Raw genomic sequence first — 18,935 nt, forward strand, 5'->3', positions numbered from 1 at the left:
TATATATTATTATAATTATAATAATTAATAATTATAATAATAATAATTATAATAATTATAATTATTTCTTGCTTTAATGGCATCTGGTGTTCAGACACGGAGGTACGAACTGAATGCCGTCTAAGACGGTTGCCGGGGAGTTTTACTGTGTGGCTTTGCATGTATGTTTCTGTTTGTTTAAGCAACGGGCGAAGTGGGACGTAGAGAGACACGGAGACAGGCCAAAATAATAATAAAAGAAGAAAAAACGAATTTGGATTTGGCTCTGCCTCAACATCCCACCCATAAGCAAATCCCTTTCCCGTTGGACAGTATGTCCTCTTTTCCACCATGACCCAGTTGTTCTACCTACCCCTTTCAGCAGCCCAGGAGAAGGCCAGTGAAGTGGCTAACAATCCGGCACATGGGACAATGCGCATGGTTAGCGATACATAGATTAAATTAGCAGCAGTGCTAATTGGGAGAGTTTACGGTAGGTACCGTATTTTCACGACCATAAGGCGCACCGTACTAAAAGGCGCAGTCTCAGTTATGTGTGCCATTACTGTATTTAACACACACATAAGGCGCACAGGATTATAGGGCGCGGGTTTTATATACCGGTACATATCCTCTACTACGTTTAAATACCTCTACTGCGTATTTAAAAATAGAGCGGGAGCAAAACTGAGTATGTTTGTGCTTTATTCATGTTTTTATTACAAAGTATTAATCAAACCCATCGAAGTCATCATCCTCTGTTTCTGAATTAGTCAGAGTCAGAGTCACTTTCCGTGCCGTGCGGCTCCTCGGAAATGATGCCGGCTTTTGCGAAAGCTCGAACAACAGTGCCAGCAGACACGTTAGCCCAAGCATCTACAATCCATCCGCAAACTGTGGCGTAACTTGCCCGGCGCTGCCTTCCACTTTTCGTGAAACTGTGGTCTCCGTCGGTCATCCATCGCTCCCACGCCGCTCGCAGCCTTACTTTGAACGGCCGGTTCACACCGATGTCGAGCGGTTGAAGTTCCTTTGTCAGACCTCCCGGAATAACAGCAAGCACAGCGTTCATTTGTTTCACCTTGTTTTTCACATCGGCTGTGAGAAGGGCACGCATGGAGTCACAGATTAACAGCGATGGTGATGCGTGGAAAAAACCACCTGGTCTCCTTACATACACCTCCCTCAGCCACTCTTTCATCATCTCCTCATCCATCCAGCCCTTTTCATTTGCCTTAATAACGACTCCAGCTGGAAAAGTCTCTTTAGGCAAAGTCTTTCTCTTAAAAATCACCATAGGCGGCAGTTTCTGTCCATTTGCGTGGCAGCCAAGCACAACAGTAAACGACGCCTTTTCATACCCCGTTGTGCGTATCGCTACCGTGCTGGTTCCCTTCTTCTCCACCGTGTGATTCACCGGGATGTCGAAAGTGAGCGGCACCTCGTCCATGTTGGTGATGTGGCTTGGCTGGATGCGTTTGTCGGCGATGTGTTTGCTGCAGTAGGAGTGGAAGCTCGCCAGCTTTTCATTATAATCCGCCGGACGTTGCTGCGCTACTGTAGTCCTGGTCCGGATGGAAAAATGGCACCGTTTCATAAAACGAAAGCACCACGACGGACCTCCTTGAAAATGTTCAATTTTCATTTCTTCCGCTAGCGTTACTGCTTTTAGTCGAACAGTGACCGTCGAAACGCTCGCCCCACTCGTTCTTTGCTCGATGATCCACCGCTCGAGTCTTTCCTCCAACTCACAACACACATAGGGCTCACCGCACTATAGGGCGCGCCGCACATTTTGAGGGAAAAAAAAAGACGTTTATATGCGCCTTATAGTCGCGAAAATACGGTAGTTCAAATCCTCAGAATGGCTCATGGAAGGGAAATGGAGGTCACCCACCACACTAAGGTGACAATACACAATATTGAATATAATTAACACATACAGGAAGTTTATTTTGTTATGTTGTGCTTCCATTTTTGAACCCTCTACTATTCACTCTCTTTGAGGTTACTTCCGGGGGCAGTTTCCATGGCAATGTCTTCCAGCTGACATCAATCATCCCCTTAGGCTGGACCAAGTTGGGAAGAAAAAGAGAGGGATTGGTGGAGGGCTTTATGTTGGATTTAAATTTTGTTTGGAATTTCTTTGTTTGTTTGTTGTGAGCTTTGTCTGACCTGTATTGGGTCAAGTTGGTACAGCCCTGCTGCCGGTCTGAATCTGTGAACCTGATTATGTGATTTGGCATTTTGAGTACAGGTAATCCTCACTTAAGGACCTACCTGTTTAACGCCTGTTCGGACTTACAACCAGCTCTCTAGCCAGTTGGTTTTGTGTGCTGCATACAAAACCTGGTGTGCATGCTGCGTGCGTGGTGTCTCAGCATCAAGCATCTCATCACGCATCACAATTCTTAGTCTCGTTCCCGCAGTCTGTCAGTATTTACACACAACCTTTTTTAATCGCCACGCCCCCTTACTGTGAAATAACACAGGTCCTGACTTATCGACCAATTCCCTTAAGAACCTGGTCCTAGGAACGGAGCTCGGTTGTTAAGTGAGGAGTACCTGTATATAGAGTTAAAGATAAAAAATCCGTGTGCGCTGGCTCATTTCTCAGTGCATCTCAATCCTGCTGGCCATCATCCTGATTGTGAGGGATATCACCATCAACACCTTAAATTTGGTGTCAGAAGTGGGATGAGACACAGATTGAAGGGCGGTAACTTTTAGAGCTGGCAGTATGGGACGTAAAGCTCACTCCAAAGCTCACAAAATGGACGTCTGGAGATGCCCTGGAGGGTGCTGCAGGAGAATTGCCCCTGATTATACACCTTATACAGGGAGGAGCACAACGTGCCTGCAGATATGGACTCAATTACCATCATGTTGCAGCAATGTCTTCAGTTCCAACGTGACCGAAGTGACCGATGGGACAAAGAAACAATCAGACAGGACAAAAGGTGGTGCCAAATGCAGATTCAAATGAATAACCTCAGAGATGATATGGAGCAGCAGCAGGGGGTAGAAAGTCAAACCCAGCTGAACACACCACCACAATAGCAGCAGGAGGAGGAGCATGTTTCCCAGTCCAGTCCGGGTAGGGGCTCGGGGCAGGCAGCAGTTGCCTGCTGGCCCTGACTCGACTGGAGTCAGGGCCAGCGTGGACTCTGGAAAATCCTGGAACTCATATAGAGACAAAGTCAACTGATTCACCTGCTTGCTAATACTGTTGTCAGGATGGGCACATTAAGCCAGAATTCCCAGTCAGAAAAGCTAAAGCAGCTTAACTTTGTACTGTTCTGCGGCCCTGTCAAAGGGAGAATTTCTTGGTGGGAAAACACCTGGTCATTCCAGTTAAGATTAATAGTAAACCAGCCCAAGCGCTTCTTGATACTGATAGTATGCAGATGCTAATACACCATTACTAGTTCAAAAGGAGGCAAACTTACCTTCTTTCAGTCAGGGCAGAAGACAGCGTAGCCGACCAGGTAAATTTAGTACCGGATGTACCCATCCTTCAGGAATTGGTTTGGTCATGTAAGCCAGTCAAAACTGTCACCAGGTCACAGAGACATAATCAGGGAATGGGCAGGGAGGGATCGAGTGGAGACCAAGCAGGACCAGCTGAAAATGTTCAGGGTCTAGAGGAGCTAATGCCCCAGTGCCCAGCTTGGGTCAATCCACAGGGCGGGATCTAAATATCCTCTCTGACTTACCTTACTAAGACAAGGTTCTCAGATAGTCAGATAGTTAAAGTGAGGAAAAGTAGGAGGCAAAAAAGGCAAAAGAAAATGATGGGTACGGTTAGAACAAGCTCGGTTAGAACAAGCTTCTGACCGAACAGGGAACAATCTTTCCTTCAAATACGCTTAGACAGGTGTATAGGCTCTTAAGCATTAAGAGTATTCGGACCACTCATTACCACCCCCAGACCGATGTCTTATTGGAGAGATTCAAAGAAAACTGCCAGAGCATGCTGAAGAAGTTTATTTCCATTAATGACAAAGACTGGGACAAGTGGCTTCCATATCTCCTGTTTGCCTACAGGGAGTTTCCACAAGTTTTCCGAGTTTTGAGGTCCTTTATGGCAGGCAGGTGGGAGGTCCCCTTGATGTGCTGCAGGAGTCCTGGTTGGGAGCCCAGGGGAAGGAAAGCAGTGTTCTGGTGTTTGTCTTGCAGATGAGGAAGAAAATGAAGCAGGCCACCCAGCTGGTGAAGGAAAGATGGAGAAGGCTCAGCATGGACAACAAACTTGGTACAACAAGGCAGCCAGAGAGACATCCTTCAGATGTTTGTTCGGACAGTGGAGGATGATGATGTTGTGGGTGAGTTCACTCTTACTAGTAACTAACTCTGTATCCCTTGATCTCTTCTATCTCTCCTTAACCCAGCAGAAAGAGTTACAGGGTATTGTTCCCACAGACATGTTCTGGGAGAGGCCAAGGGCAATGCACCTAGTGGAGCACAATATCTACCTGAAGAACAGCACCCCAATCAGGCAGAGAATGTATCGCATATCGCAAAAGTTGGGGCCTGTGCTGGAAGAGGAAATTGCGGGAGCTGGGCGTCATAGAGCCAGCATCGAATGGAGCAATCAGATTGTCTTAGTAATCAAGAAAGATGGAAGCATTAGGTTTTGTAGAGACTTCTGAAAGGTAAATGCACAATTTGAATTTTGCTAATCCACTGCCAAGATTTGATGACTTAATTGAACGAGCAGATCAAGCACAGTGCATTACCACTCTAGACCTCTGCAAAGGCTACTGGCAGGTGCCCTTGTCTAATGCTGCCAAGCCGCTAACTGCTTTCAGGATGCCTCAAGGACTCTGGCAGTTTACCAAGATGCTTTTCGGTCTCCACTTGGCCTCTGCCACCTTTCAGAGGTTGATGAAGTGCTGGCAGCTATGGGAATTTTCATTTCATTCTGTTGGGAGCCAAGTATGGCGCAGGCGTTTCATTTTCAGCTGCTTACCTTGATGATATTACATACAGTACCTCCTCACGGTTACTTCTGGGGGCGTGTTCCATGATGGAGGGTTTTTTGTTGAATTTGGCTTTTGTTTGGAATTTCCTTGTTTATTGTATGTTTTGTTTCACCTGTATTGGTCTTATAGTCAATAGAGTTGTGTAGATGTAAATGTTGTAAATAGGTTTGTCACATGTGGTTTGGTAAAGTCTAGTTGCCCCACTAATGGTGTTGGTAGGAATGTGGGCTGGATAAGGCAGGTGGTAAAGCAGTGTAGGAAGTGAGAGAGGGGGGGTCAAGTTGGTATATCCCTGCTGCTGTTCTGAACCTGTGAACCTGTTCGTGTGTTTTGCCATATTGAGTTAAATACAGAGCTATAAAAAATAATCCTTGCTTGCTGGCAAATTTTTCAGTCACCTCATACATCTCAATTCTGCTAGTCGTCATCCTGATTGTGAGTGATATCACCATCAAAATCCCACAGCTCAGAACAAAACCCACTGCTCTCATGGTCACTTTGAAGCAACCCTAAATTCTTTCAAAAGTACTTTTGCTGCAGGTAGAAACTGGTTCCACTGACCAGATCGAAGATTTGAATCAGTGCAGAATACAATAAAATGTGTTCATAAGGCACCCTACATACTAATACTTGTCCACGGTTCAGAATCATTGTTTGTTTTCCGAAAAAACATTTTTGCGTCTGCCTCACAACTTTTCACTTTTATTCTGTGCCCAAACATGAAGTTGTAAAGTTTGCTCGGCTATCAAACCACCATAACTTAACACGCTATTTGTCAGATGATTTGGCCAACAATATAGAGGAAAAACACTCACGTCACTGATGGATGAACAAGGAAAGGAAAGAAGAAATGTATCCAAATTTAAGCTGGATGATATATACATAGATTGGGGACAGCGTGACGCAGAAGGTTGAGTAGTTCGTCCAGTAATCAGAGGGTTCCTGGTGCGATCCCCGGCTTCTTCCCGACTACCAAGACACTGAACCCCTAACTGTTCTCCTTGAGCAGGTGTGTGCCTTGCATGGTTGCCGCCGCTATGACTGTGTGTGTGAATGGAGGAATGTGAGGTAATATCGAAAAGCATAAGTGGTCGCAAGATTGGAAAAACGCTATATAAGCAGTAACATTTACTTTTTTTTAATTTATTTGAACCTGTGCTGTCAGCATGCTGAGCATACAACAAATTTAAATACACGAGTATTTGTATGTCATTGCATCTAGTACAGAGTTGGTCTGCAAGTTTTTAACCTGCAATGCAACTCTTTATTAATTCTTAAATCATCAAGAACAGCTGCAATAACTCTGTCCTGTGGATGACCTGTAGAATGACAAGAGCACAGTTTTTGGTAAAAGCTAACCACCACCAACCCCCCTCTTTGGAGAACTATTTATCATGTTTGGGTCTATAAACAACTGATCACTACTCCAAGAGGGGGGAATCACCACGGGTGAGACATATAAACATAGAACCAAACAACATTTACACAAAAACATAAACATTGGATGACAACATGTATTTAAAACATTTAATTAGGTCCAGGAAAACTGGAACTACAACTGGTCACGTGGCCTCTTTCAGTCATAGTTATGGCTGTAAATGAGGGAGGAAATGAGAGGAATGCAGCCAGGAGGGTGCACTCGAAGCAGGTGTGATAGTGGGTGCGTGTGTGTATGTGATGGGACCACCTGTATATGTGTGTGTGTGTGTGTGTGTGTGTGTGTGTGTGTGTGTGTGTGCATGTGTGTGTACAAGATGTCCACCGGTGAGTGTACATGACTTATCCCCATTGGTAATGGTGTCGAAGGTCGGTATTATGTCGTGGCGCCTCCAAGTAGTGGACAGGGCCCCGAAGCCCCCCAAACTCTGCAACCTTGTAGACACCCTACGGCTGCAGGAAAGCCCCGAGCACCCTGCCAGCAACCACAGAAGACACCCCCAGAGAAGCCAAAGGGCCGTGGAGCAACCCCCATGCCCAGCCCCGAGGAGCATAACCCAGTTCCAGGGAGCATGAGGAGACCCCACATCCCAGGGGCGCACACATGCAACCAACCCCCAGGTGCAGGAACAAGACCCCACTGCGACAGACCGACACCTCGCCCGAACCTCCCGCCCCACAGCGAGCCGCGCCCCCATCAGGCCCCTGGTCAGCCCCCAGCCGCTGAGCATGCAGACCACAGAACAGAGGGCGACACAGCACCCCCAGCGGCGAGCGCCCTGGACACCGAGAGCGCCAGAGGACAGGTACCCCGACAGCCCGGTGAGACGACAAGAGACCGTCCCCCACCGAAGGAGCCCACATCCATTTAACAATAACATTATGAGAATGATTAATGACCTGATTCCAACATTCTCTGCACTGGTTTTTGGGTGTGGGTGCTGAGGACAAGAGATCTTATGAGAAATTGAAGTCCTCTGGTCCTCATTGACCATACTCGACCAAGATGAACTGAACACTGCATCTAGGTTCAAATTACTTGTAACTTTAGGTTTGAACAAATTTGGCACAAACACATGCTTACAGTAATTACTACTTTTCAGTAAAGTAACCAATATAGTTCATCAGCCTCTTGTCGTAGTTTTAGTGGTCAAAACTCTGAACATGGGGCATTGCACCCAAATGTGTTTAATGTGAGCATGTGTTACACGAACCGTCCCACTCATGGAACAGGAGGTGGGAAATTATAATGAGTTGATTTATTATAAACTCAAAAGCCCACATTATAAACAATATGGCTGCAAGTACTCTAATACAGTATATCGACCTGTGCTCGCATTACTTTTGGAATCCTTTTAGGATCAAGTGAGGGATTGGGGAATGCCTTGCATATAAGTACAGGTACACATTTGGTAGATAGATGAGCTCTATTGATTTACAGACTAATGTCTCGGAGAAGCCTTTCCTGTATGACTATGAGGGTTTCCAGGGCCTGTTTTGTGAAATATCCTGTGGAATTAGGCTGACATCTGCACTTTAGATATCGCCAGTTGTGGGGCGGAAATTCACTTACAATCTTTGGGCATGCGTAGAGGAGCATGGGAATATCTTTGCAATGATTAACAGACAAGCGCCTGCGCCATACTTGGCTCCCAACAGAATGAAAACAGAGGATCCATATTTAGTTAATCCTCAATTAGAGGATTCCGCCGTTAGAGTTCAGTGTGTCCCATCGCAGAACCTCTTTGAAATCACAACAATTTTCCCATTAGCGCTGATCCCAAACCAAATATTGCACATGTGGCAAAGATTCAGATTGAGGGTGATTATTTTAAATTACAGCTTATGAATGCAAATTGTGTACACTGTGTGTGTGGTCCCAGCATTTCTCTTGCTTAGCATAGAGCAAAATATTGTTTTTCCAGAACACTAAGACCCAGGGCATGTCAATGAATAAATCAAATCAACTGACTACCTTGGCTGGAGAGTCACTTGGCTACGTTGACAGAATTTTGAAGACAATATTGATGGTGCAAATTAAGACATCAAGGCCAAGCTTACGTCTTTGGATGTCGATTCAGTTAACGATTATTGTTGTTGAGTAAAAAAAATCAAAAAACCCAGTAAATAATCATCTATGTTGTCCTAAGCTTCATTCATGAATTTCCAAGCTTCTTTTAATGGCCTGCACCTTGGCTTTTCAATGCACCCTCCATCACTGGAAAACACTTATGGGAACACATGTTTGGTGCATCCAGAACGATGACCGATTTCTGACAGTTCCTGTGTTTAGAATTCCTTTTCCTGTGATATATTAATATAGGTGACACTCAAAATGGTGTTGGGCATGTAGGAGATTCTTCCTCTTTAAACAAAGTAATGTAGTTAAGTTAGTAAGTAACGCTTATGTTTGGCATGCTTATGTTAGTCAAGTCAAATCAAGTCACACCTTATTTATAGAGCGCATTTCATACCAGGGCAACACAATGCGCTTTACAAAGAAATACAAAATAGAAAGAGAAAACATAGTTGTCAGCCGGTCATTACAAAAGAATGCCCCTGAAATAACAGCAACAACAAAAGCAACAACAAAGACAGCAAAAATAACAATAAAAGCGACTCCAACCACAATGACAACAGCCACGGAAACAACAACGGCAGCAGCAACATCGACACCAGCAGCAACAACAACAGCGGCAACGTACACAGCAAAGACGTTACCGTAACCGGAAGTGGTAGCTCTCACCGGAACCGGAAAGTTCACTCAGGTTAGAGATGGTTAAGTCTAGGTATAAGGTTATGTTAAGTTGAGGTATAAGGTAAGTGAGAGTCAAGTTTAGGTATAATGTTAGCAGCAGCAAAGACAACATCAGCTAAGGTATAAGGTTAGCGGCACCAACAGCAGCACCAGCAGCAGCAGCACAGCAAATGCGCACAAACGAAGACGTCACCGGGAACGGAAGTGGTAGCTCTCACCAGAACCAGAAATCTCCTCATCTGTATTGAGTCAACAGTGTGTACCATCTCATCTCAACAAAGTAAAGCACAGCGAAGACGTCACCGGAACCGGAAGTGGTAGCCCTCACCGGAAACGGAAATTTCAACTGTGTGCACCATCTTATCTTAATCCATTCCCGGTCCTAATTAGCGTCTCTAAGTTACGGGTCAAGTTTTCAATCAGACCTCGTGAGGGAGATCCTTTTGACTCTCTCTCTCCGAAGACACACCCTTCTTATGATCCTCTTACTGTAATATCACAACATAAACAACCACAGCAACATAAATAGCAGCAACATCAACACCAGCAGCAACAACAGCAAAACCAAAGCAGGAGCAACAACAGCAATGCACACGCAAAGACCTCACCGGAACCAAAGTGGTAGCTCTCACCGGAACCGGAAAATTCACTCAGGTGAGAGTTGTTAGAGATGTTGAGTTGAGGTACAAAGTTAGAGATATTTAAATTAGGGTATAAGGTTTGAGATGGTTAAGTTTAGGTATAAGTTTAGGGATTATTATGTTTAGGTATAATGTTCGAGATGATTAGGTTAAATAATAAGGTCAGAGATGGTTACGTTTAGGTATAAGGTTAGCAGCAGCAATGTTAGGCACTAGTTGGGTCACTACACAAAGCAGACCATTGATTACCTTTACAAACAGCTTCATAGGGGTGAAGTCATTTCAGTGATATGCACATAGCATCAAAACCCAAACTTAACACAAGCTCTTCCGCTAATGGTCACTCAATGCGACTTTTGAGAAGTGGTCTGGTGCTATGTGTGGTGCATACAGTTCAACCTCAGTGAATTTTGACACACAAAATCTGGGCAGTCCACTGGAGAGTTAAAAAAAAAAGCAACCTGTTATGTTAGCTGTGTCAAAGCATCATTTTTTTATACCACAGTGATTTTGTGCATCAGCATGAGTCATGAAGTAGGAGTAGGGGGTTTGTTTCTGGATGTCTGTTCTACTGTTTATACTTGGTGCACTAGTTTTAGCATGGTACGGCCAATCTCAAAAAGACACGAAGAGAAAATTTGAATGGCCGACTCCTGATATGGCACCAGCAACTTGTATTACAGATAACGTGTAAAGTATCTTTGGGTCCCTTAAAAGGCGCTTTAGAAATGCAAGCCATTATTTTAAGAAGATATTGACACTAAACTGTTGACATTAAGCTGTTTTAAATTTAAATGACAAGTTAAAAAGTGCATATATTGGGCGCATGTATGTGTGTGCATATGTATTTGGGGGTTTGTGTTGTCCAAAAAAAGAAAAGGTTGCTACTCTATCCTGAGTTTGCATATAGTCATTTTCAACCACAGACAGATACTGTTGTCAAGAATTGACTTTGTCATCTGTTTGGCTGATGCAAACGACAAAGAGATGATGTGGAAACTGCCTGGCGAAGTACTGCAGAGACCAAGGTTAATGTGTCTTAAAACAACTCAGTGTTTTGACACAAATACACTCGGTGATATCATTAATTGTACACATGCCAAAAGGAAAATATTGTGCCCCTGTATAAAAGAATGCCAAAAACAACAAAACAGTACTGTAGTTTACACTTGATCAGATGAACCAATAGTGAGGCGAGCAGGTCAGGAATTCCCTTGATGAAGGACCATCAGCGCATTTTGATCAACACTAAATTCGTGAGGGCATGGGATTAGCTGGCTGGTACGTGTCTTATTCCTTACAACCACGGCCAATAAAACAAGCCCAAGAAGGGGAACCCAAAAGTATGAGGATGGGAACAAAAGTCCTTGCTCCCAGACTGCTTGGGTTAGCCATGCCATACTCTGGCAAATTAGATTCTATGTGGGCCCATCGTGGACAAACAAACCTTCCCCAACCCCTGGTGGCCTCCTCACAGATTTTATGAGAGGAATGTAAATTCTTAGGGCAGAAAAACTTGGTGGTTGTGCCTAATGTTTTTGAAAAATGAAAATCTTGTGAGTCCGGCATTTGGGCATGTTTGCTTTGCCTCAGGGGCCGTTAAAGGCAACCTGCAGTATATAAATTTCACAGTTCCGCCATACATTCTATTTACAAATAACTGATTTGAGCAGCAAACACTGACATTTTCAAGCTCTAGTTGAAAAAAAACTTGGAAAAGAGGGTTATATGATTGTCCTAGTGTCACAGCCAACCAGCCATATATGAAAGGATATCTTTACACACATTCTGCCTCTGTGTAACTGAGCCACAGCAGCCTTTGAACATCAAGTCTATTGAGAAAGTCAGCTATCTATAGCTATATAACTATACAGCTATCTATCTATATATAGAAATCACTCCAAAACTTGAATTTGAGTGGTCGCTTTGTTCACTCTCACTCCCCGTCATTAATGCTAGCTAGTAGCCTGTTGGTGAGAATCTACTTGTTTATCACTGGTTTGCATGTGTGCTTTTCAATGACTAACCGACTATTCAATTATTATGCAAGCTAACCAAAGCCTTATTTTGCTATTGAAGAAAAAAATTAGGAAAAGCGTGACATGAAATTGACTGGGGTTGGCCTTGAAGACACAAAATATGTTTTGTTTCTTTGTAACTAGATTTGCCAAGCATTAAGAGATTTGGGACAGTGGGAAACTTTTTGCTCTGTAGGTATTTTCCCTTTATCCCTCAGAACTATCTGAAAACACTCCTATCTAATCGACATCCATTTTGTAAACCGTCACTTGCGGACAATGTCGAATCCTGATTTAATTTCAAACTGATCTATCTGACATTGATTAAATGACATACATAATTGGGATGCAGCAAGACCCACTGCTAATAAGATTGAAGGCATATCATCATGTCAACTACAGGAAGTGTACCAGACGCAGCTAATATTGTGTCCTTAAATTAGAAACAAACAATCCCACCGGTTTACTGTAGCATGACACATCTTTGAAATTACAGCTCTGGGATTGAACCCTTTCATGAAAAAAGACAGGAGTTAGGCAGAAAAAGAGTTTGGGTTTGATCATCATTCCAGTCTGTTGGGAGATAAAAGGACAGAACCTGATTGAGACGCGGCATTTCCTGTTGGGAGATAATACAAATTAAAAAATAGATTTGGCCGCATCCCATTTCCGCAAACAGGATACTAGCGCAGTGATGGTGTAATTCAGGATGTCTGAATTATGGTTCTTGGAAAAATGTTTCCAACCAAAGACTTTAAATCTACACTGGTTTTAAATTCCACTAATAAACTACATTCAATCCAACACACACCGGACAATTACTTTTATGACAATTTCTGATGTTTGCTGATGATGGAATCCACAATTACGTCACAGAAAAACATAGAATCTTTGTCCAGAGAAATAACATATTTGCTTCCGAAGGAGGTGATACTGTCGTTCCTCCCTCCAGAAGAGAGTCATGAGTGTCTACCTCTATTCTTCTCTTGCTCTACTCTACCTTCCTCTACCTAAATCTACTTTACTTCCCTCTTCTCTATCACACTCTACTTTACCCCCTGTACTCTATAGTACCTCTACTTAACCCCTACTTTACTTCCTCCCTCTATCTACTCACCTACCTCCCTCTACATTTCTCTACTTCCCTCTACAGTACCTCCCTCTAATCTACTTACCTGTACTCTATCTCCCTCTGCTCTTCTCTAAACCCTCTTCCCTACCTTCTCTACTTCATTCTACCTTATTGTACTCTCCCTCTCCCTCTACTCTATTCATTTACTCTATTTCAATCTACTGTACTCTACTACTCTACCTTTATTAACCCCCTGTAAAATTAAAAACCTAAAAATGTGAGATATCGTCAGGAGAATGGTCAAATGTCTGCTGACTAGAATTTGACTTGAATTTGACACAGGTATGGTCCTTTAGAACAAAGTATTATAAAAATAAGTTGTCATGAAATTTCTTCTTTCAGAGTGAAGCTCGTCAAAAGTTCGCCATTCTAAAAATCCCAGGAATAAGCCATTTTTTAAAAATCGATAGTTGAACGCATATTTTCAGAATAATCTTACACACGCAATTCTAGGACACAATGCTATATCTTAGGTTGCTTTCACACCCATAGTTTGCTTGATTTGGTCTGATTCAAGAGCAAGTTGCTACTTTTTTGCATTTTTCATTAAGTCCAGTTAGTGTTCACACAGTCTGGTGTTAAGTGAACCAAAATTTGTAAACAAATGACACAAGGTCGTACAAGTTGCTCATCTATTGGACAGAAATATTCAGAGAGAAAATTAATCCGATCAGCAGTGACGTCACCATTTGTACTCTGATACGCGCACTCACTGTCATCTTCCATTGTAACAGGGTGAATCACAAACACTAAAAAGCAATAACACAAGCAACAATCTATATGTCCGTGCAAAACTGGAAATCAAAATGGTATAGACAGCCATTCCACTCAGTACAATAATGCTGATCAGGTGCACTGACAGTTTTTTTTACAGTCTTCCCGCAATGATATCGCCATGCCTTCACACATCCATTTTCTTATGTCTGGGATCTTAACCCATGACCGCCAGTGTGTTCACGGGTGGAGTCCTGTGTGTCGCCGTTTTCAACTTATGGAGAGGCATCCATTTTAATATGATGCATTTTAACTGGGGTGGTGAGGATCATCACATGAATGAGGGAAAATCACTTTCTGTCAGAAATCACATTGTCACGGACAACAAATGGATGAACAGCAGGGTATTGTGATTGCAATCCTAGCTTTCATTATTATGATTTGGTGTTCCTACCAAATAAGAACAGTGGAAACACAAGTGTCAGCATCCTTTTTCAACCCACAAAATTCAAGATCAAGATTCAATGCACTGTTATTTGGTTTGCTTTGTTTATCAGGTCCTATATTAAGTGAGACTGCGTTCTCACATGTAACGAATCAGACCATGGTTCACTCAGAACCACCGTGGTTCACTCAGAACTGGACCGATGCCTGTCTTTTCAGGAGGACCATTGTTTGGTCCACACCAGAGTTCGAATGGGTGTTCTCACCTCTCCAAACGATTACACTAAGGGAGTAAACGCACCATGGTTCTATTAAAACTGACCAAACAGGGTAGGTGTGAAAGCACCTCATCTCACCTTTTAAAAATAAACTTTACTTATAATATTTAATTTTCTTTTGCAGGGTAGAGTCACCAAGGTAAATGCAAATGCCTGATAGTTTGACAAATAAAATTCCACATCACAACTGAGCAGCATCACTGAATTAATGCCAAAGAAGGCAAATAATCTTGACTAAACCACAGGCCTTGCCAAACAGTTTTACATGTGCACATTCAGCACACACATACAAGCATTTATTTTCTTCAAACTCTGGCACATTTTTTCCCTCACATGCCCAAACACATCCAAACCAAAAAAGTTGGCTCCTGAGCTATCACGGTGGACCAACACGGTCATAGCATTCACTTGATCCGAAATAGTGATGTCTTTCATACCTAAAGAGGGTCCTGCGGAACAGGGCATGCAAGCAAAAATAAATAATTCCAAACAAAAATAATGAATGTACAGTTAATGAATGTAGCAAGGGCAGCCAGCACAGGTGCTTAAGTGGAGAAGACAGCAACACTTCTATTTTTAGCCAGAAAAACAAACATATTGGAGGGCAAATTAAAATCAGATGTTGAAGCCAATGAAAGTGACTTTTATACATTTGTTTTTCACCTGCAGCAGTTCATATGGTTCGAAGCTGAAAAAAAAATTGGGGCAGAATTTGAAATCCTGGGTTGATGGGTCTAGCTAATGAATGAGGCGTCGCTTCTGGAGCAAGTTCTGTCAGACAACTCGACATCGCCACACACTTCCATGCCCTTTTGGGCTGGCCTATTTAAGCAGCCAATCCCTCTTGCCCCCTTAGCTGCCTGCTTGCTTGCTGCATTGTTTTCTGCCAGAGTGCATTTCCATTTTACGCTGCGTTATCCTGCCTGGTGTTCTCAACTGTTTGACTTCTGATCACCAACTCTTCCTCAGCCTGATCCCAGAAACAGCTGGGATCCAGCCCTACTTTCTGAAGCTCTTGTGGCAAAACAACATAGACTGGTCCCTCCCTGAACACTGGGAGTATATTTTCTGCCAATATCATGTTGCAGGTCTATTAAGTTCCTTTATTTGAAGTGATGGCAGTCAACCTAGAATTGGACGTGCAGTTAGTCCAGAGAGCCACCTCTGGCTGGGTCAGCCCGCCAGCTTGGGTGTTGAAGAGATCTCTCCCCTCCTAATCAGGGAGATGCATGCCAGTCTTCCATTCAAGCCAGTGTATATGCAACTCTGCAGCTTTAAGCTAACATTTAACTTTACGCATGATAACTATCTCATTGTGGTCCTGTTTAGGTTTTGGTGGTTTTTAAGCTCCTTTCAGTCACTCACTTGTCCAAGAATTGACAATCAATGTTCCGAGAGCCAAGCATTATAGTCTACCCCTTAGGAGCACAAGGTACTGTATATCCTGAATTTCCACAACATGTGTTCCTCTCTCCGTTGGCTCGCCTAAATCTTTCTGTGCTGTCTACGAGTGGGAACAGGCAAGATCTCCTGTTGTTTTTGGGCCCTGAACATGCTGGAATCGCTATCTACACCCAAGGAGGCTGCTGGGGGAAAGTGACGAGGAAGTGAACGACTGCATTGCTGACGAGGGGAGTCTGGTGGAACCAAGGATGACCAAGAGAAACCGATACAACGTGCATCAAGGAGCTTTAGCTCCACCAAGTAAGCAACGTGAAAACTCCTCAGCATTTTCAAATAATTCTTTCCCCCTGAACTAGTTTGCCGCACCACTGAAAGTCCTTTCCCTGGCAGGCTGGTCTCTCCTGGAGCTCCAGAGGGAGGAGCCATCTCCGACATTTCTGACCAGAGCCCAGGCCGGATGCATTCAAGGGACCGTATGGCACCTGGATCCTTGTCGAGTAGGGAATCAAGGACATATCCCTACCCTCTCCATTTTACATTGTCTTGTCGGTCCTTCCCTCTCCACAACACCCTGAGCTGTGGAGTGGCCCTTAGAGCGGTGGACAGACTAGAGTAGGCCCAGGGATGGGTCGCCTATGGTGTGCCACACTAGAGTGAGGTTTGTAGTGTTTTTCAACAGATTATTTGCAGTGCCGTCTAACCAGCACTCTATTATTTATAGTGCCACTCAACAAATGTGTTGGTTGCCGTGTTGTAGTATTACCCTTTGTGAAGTGCCCTTCTATTATTTGCATTGCCCCAGTGTCACCATGTGGTTCTAGGTGATTGGGCCCGGGATCTGAGGTGGCTGTATGCCTGTTGCTCATCAGAGCAATCAACAAGCAACAGGTAAATCACCCATCTCCCCACTCACACCGGGAAAGGCTCTGTCACGACATGTGTCCATCTGCTCCCTGCTTGTTACATGTTGCCACTCGCTACAACACACTGGTGTGTTTGCAACATCTCTGCCTGTGTCTCTGCTTCAGAGGGCCCTGAAAATGCAACTCGGGTGGTGTGTGGCAAGGGGAACTGCTACAGCAGTGCCCTGGTAGTTCACAGTGTGTCGTGCTTTTCACCAGGCTATTTGCAACAGATTCAACAGTTGTAGCGACTCAGTATTTCAGTGTGTGGTGCCAATCGCCATTGTATTTGTAGTGCCAAATCAGGAACCTGCCTTTAGGCAGCTTCTTACAGGCTGAATAATACAGGCTGCTGTGGGAGGTAGTCAGGGGAAAACCATGATTTTATTTGGTAAATAAATAGTTTCACTATAAAACTTACCTACAAGATAACTTACCTGTCCTGGTCTTCTGTGTCAAAGTTGTGTGTTGGAGAACGTTGAGAAGTCGGGGTTCACCCAAAGACATTTATATTGCACTCTTGTACCTGCAATCCCTCACGAATATTTGTTTAGATGTGCTCCTAGTTCAGTCATTCAAATCTGACAAATTCAACATAACCCCATCAAATTAAGTAGTTAAGATTCAATTTCACCTGTGAAATCTTAGTTTTATCTACACAGACTTAAAAGGCACCAAGCAGTATTCAATTCTAGAAGATTCCCGGTTAGGACTTCAGTTGTTACAGAAGAAGGAGTTGACAGAGAATGTAATCAAATCAAGTGTCAGTCCAGTACGGCCAGGTGACGGGCATACAATTACGGTACATCAGTGTATGTCATGCATATTATAACATGATAGTACAGTGGCAAGTAGTACGTTAAAACTGGTGCAACATTGTCTCTCATCTTTTGAGACATGTATGCAGTACCCCCACCACCCACATGCAGTCCAGTGCAGTCTAGAGCCTGGCTTTACAATTAATTGGACATTCCAAAACTGGCAAAACAAATATAAATATAGCTGCAGGCAGCAATAGGCGGGGTCCAGGGTAGTCGGCCCTTCCTTAAATTGTGACTCCAGAAGTGAATCCGGCCTGGTGAGGTCTGAGCCACTGCACATAGGGTTTTAAAAAACAATTAAAAAGAGATACCCTGCCAGTGGCCCCATGCCTGGGTGACACAAATCAAGTGATGGTCTTGGGGTCCTTTATAATAATAATAATAATAATAATAATAATAATAATAATAATAATAATAATAATAATAATAATAAGAAGAAGAAGAAGAAGAAGAAGAAGAAGAAGAAGAAGAAGAAGAAGAACTTAAATTTGTATAGCACCTTTCAAAGAACCTAAGGTCACTTTACAGGAGAGGGGCAAGGGGGGGGGGGCAGATTAAGGGAGAGAGGGACAAAAACAAAACAAAGGAATAGCAAAACTAACTAACTAATGGGGAAAGGTCATGGTGAAAAGGTGGTTTCTTGAGGGTTGTTTTGAAAGTGCCCAGGGTTGGGGCGTGCTGCAAGCTCTGTCCCCGAAAGTTCGTAATCTGGTGCGTGGGATGGACAGCAGACCCATGTTTGAGCACCGCAAGTTCCGGGATGGAGTGTGCTGGTAGAGAAGGTCAGACAAGTATTGGGGGCGAGTTCGTGAAGGGATTTGTATGTGAGGAGGAGGAGTTTGTAGGAGATGTGGAACTTGACTGGGTGCCAGTAGAGGTGTAGGAGGATGGGGGTGATGTGCTGCCAGGGCTTGTTATGGGTGAGAACCCTGGCAGCTGAGTTCTGCACATACTGCAGCCTGTTCAGGGCTTTGTTAGAAACCCCGGACAGGACACCATTACAGTAGTCCAATTGGGAGGTGATGAAAGCGTGGATGAGGATTTCAGCCACGGAGTCTGAGAGTGAGGGATGGAAACGGGAGATGTTTTTGAGGGGATAGAAGGCGACTTGGTGATGGATCTAATGTGTGACTGAAAGGAGAGGGTAGAGTCCAGGATAAAACCCAGGTTGCGGACCTCGGGAGATGTTGTGATGGAACAGCTGTTGACGAGCAGGAGGAGATCTCCAACCTTCCGGAGCAGCGGCTTTGGGGTCACAACCATGAGCTCTGACTTGTTGCTGTTGAGTTGGAGTAGGTTAGTTGTCATCCAGATTTTTATGGCACGGATGCAGTTGACCAGAAACTGTGGGGGGAACTGAGTGGATGATGAGGTGCTGAGAAAAAGCTGTGTATCATCAGCGTAGCAGTGGAAGTTGAGACC

The sequence above is a fragment of the Zeus faber genome (genome assembly GCF_960531495.2).
Source record: "Zeus faber genome assembly, chromosome: 21".
Lineage (NCBI taxonomy): Eukaryota > Metazoa > Chordata > Actinopteri > Zeiformes > Zeidae > Zeus > Zeus faber.